Source organism: Hyperolius riggenbachi, chromosome 4 (assembly GCF_040937935.1).
Source record: "Hyperolius riggenbachi isolate aHypRig1 chromosome 4, aHypRig1.pri, whole genome shotgun sequence".
In the NCBI taxonomy this organism is placed as follows: domain Eukaryota; kingdom Metazoa; phylum Chordata; class Amphibia; order Anura; family Hyperoliidae; genus Hyperolius; species Hyperolius riggenbachi.
This window is the reverse complement of record NC_090649.1, coordinates 8,518,284-8,520,783: the sequence shown is the minus strand read 5'-3', so window position 1 is coordinate 8,520,783 and position 2,500 is coordinate 8,518,284. Positions and strand designations below refer to the sequence as shown.

Here is a 2,500-nt window from a genome sequence, read left to right as displayed (position 1 = left end):
ACTTCCTCACTCCACAAGACACACATACATCCCCATAAAATCATTTAGCAACAACTGCAGGCACAGTCTCTGTGGCGCAATCGGTTAGCGCGTTCGGCTGTTAACCGAAAGGTTGGTGGTTCAAGCCCACCCAGGGACGGCCTTTCCTTTTGTGTTCAACAGTTGTCCGAAGAGAACCCCAGATAGCCATGTAGATTCATTTGAGACACGTTGGAATCTCATTCACGTTCATGAAAAGGGTGAGCAGCATCAAGTTCATGTCTTAGTGATACAACAGACATCCCTGGCAGTGTCTGTGACCAAATGAAGTTTTCTGTACCCCAGAAGCAGCAGTAAAGTATTAGCCGGGGATCGAACCCAAAGCCTGGCGACGGCTGTCAAGCCAAAGAAAGGCAGTTCAAGCCCACCCAAGGACAGGCTCGCCTTAGTGCCTTGCTAGCTATTTGTTTAGAACATTATAGAGTGCAGTGTTCTCCCCAGGCTCTTTTAGCCGGGTGCTCCACCCGGCTGGATTTCGTGACCACCCGGCTGTCATCGGCTCACCTCCTCAACTCCTCCTATGCTGTAAGCAGAGTTGCCCTGCATTTTCAACTCGCCCCACCCGGCTACTTTTTCCTGCCACCCGGCTACTATTTCATGCCACCCGGCTGGAAAAAAATTCTGGGGAGAACACTGGAGTGTCTGCATTAAGTGTTGACCATTTAGAAAGAACTTTAAGCTGGCGTAGAGTCTGCTGCACCGGAATGGAACCTCTCCAGAGACTGAGCAGGTGCAGGATGTCCTAACTGTTCAGAGATCTTGTCTTGGTCTTGTCTTCCATGGAATTGTAGGGTGCCAAAAGCAAGCTCACATGTGTTGGCCGGGAATCGAACCCGGGTCAACTGCTTGGAAGGCAGCTATGCTCACCACTATACCACCAACGCTACATGCTGAAACTCGCCTAGCATGTACCATTGCAATATACCCAAGAGAAAAATGAGCTTGCTTATTTGCCTACTTTGCTAGATGTAAGCAGTGGGACACATGGTGATACTGCTTACAGACTTCAATTCAAGACTTCAGAAAGATCATGTGCCCCCCTGGATGATGCTGGTGCAACACACACAGCAAAGGACAGCAATTTGAAGTCTGGAAGATTCCAGGGCAAGGGTGGGAAGGATGAAAAGCTAGGTGGCCATGCAACCATTCCTGCTAACCCAAAGCTTACTTGTGCCCTACAACACATTGGCTTAAGACTTGACCAAATCCAATGCTCCAATATGGGGAAGCTTCTCTGTTTGCTGTTTTTTTTTTTTTTTTTTGTTTTTTTTTTTTAAGTGCGGTGTCACAGTTCACCCATCTCTTCAACTGCAAGAACGGCCCAGGAGTAGTCTTAGCTACCCTAATATGTACGTTACAGCAGGGCCCTTATTACACTTTCTCTTACAGGGCAATGGAAACCGTTTTGCCCATGCGATAAAGCAAGGTGCAAAAATGAATTCATGCCTAGCAGAGGATGGTTTCGATCCATCGACCTCTGGGTTATGGGCCCAGCACGCTTCCGCTGTGCCACTCTGCTTCTGTTTGTATTCAACCTTCAAGTTTAAGAAGGGTACATTAGTTGAAATAGTTACACTACTATATATGTTACAGCAAGGCCCTAATGACACTTTCTCTTAAAGGGAACCTTAACTGAGAGGGATATAGATGTTTCCTTTTAAACAATACCAGTTGCCTGGCAGTTCTTCTGATCTCTTTGATTGCAGTAGTGGCCGAATCACAGACCTGAAACAAGCATGCAGCTAATCCAGTCTGACTTCAGTCAGAGCACCTGATCTGCATGCTTGTTGAGGGGCTGTGGCTAAAAGTATTAGAGACACAGGATCAGCAGGAGAGTCAGGCAACTGGTATTATTTTAAAAGGAAAAATCCATATCCTTCTCAGTTTAGGTTCCCTTTAAGGGGCTATGGCCGACAATTGGCCCATATGGTAAGCAAGGTATAAAAACCAACGTACACCTAGCAGAGGATGGTTTCGATCCATCGACCTCTGGGTTATGGGCCCAGCACGCTTCCGCTGCGCCACTCTGCTGCCATACAGTGAATGCTTCATTGTGGGAAAAAGTGGCGTTAAACTTCTTGGAGCAGACTTACTTCCTCACTCCACAAGACACACATACATCCCCATAAAATCATTTAGCAACAACTGCAGGCATAGTCTCTGTGGCGCAATCGGTTAGCGCGTTCGGCTGTTAACCGAAAGGTTGGTGGTTCAAGCCCACCCAGGGACGGCCTTTCCTTTTGTGTTCAACAGTTGTCCGAAGAGAACCCCAGATAGCCATGTAGATTCATTTGAGACACGTTGGAATCTCATTCACGTTCATGAAAAGGGTGAGCAGCATCAAGTTCATGTCTTAGTGATACAACAGACATCCCTGGCAGTGTCTGTGACCAAATGAAGTTTTCTGTACCCCAGAAGCAGCAGTAAAGTATTAGCCGGGGATCGAACCCAAAGCCTGGCG

The 2,500-nt window shown here is 47.4% G+C and overlaps 3 non-coding genes across 3 annotated transcripts; 2 read left to right on the top strand and 1 right to left on the bottom strand.

Moving 5' to 3' along the window:
• Positions 1-65: 65 nt before the first annotated feature.
• On the top strand, positions 66-139 carry TRNAN-GUU (transfer RNA asparagine (anticodon GUU)). The gene has a single exon. It is a non-coding gene; the product is annotated as a tRNA-Asn (tRNA).
• Positions 140-851: 712 nt separating this feature from the next.
• On the bottom strand, positions 852-923 carry TRNAG-UCC (transfer RNA glycine (anticodon UCC)). The gene has a single exon. It is a non-coding gene; the product is annotated as a tRNA-Gly (tRNA).
• Positions 924-2,195: 1,272 nt separating this feature from the next.
• TRNAN-GUU (transfer RNA asparagine (anticodon GUU)) lies at positions 2,196-2,269 on the top strand. The gene has a single exon. It is a non-coding gene; the product is annotated as a tRNA-Asn (tRNA).
• Positions 2,270-2,500: the final 231 nt, after the last annotated feature.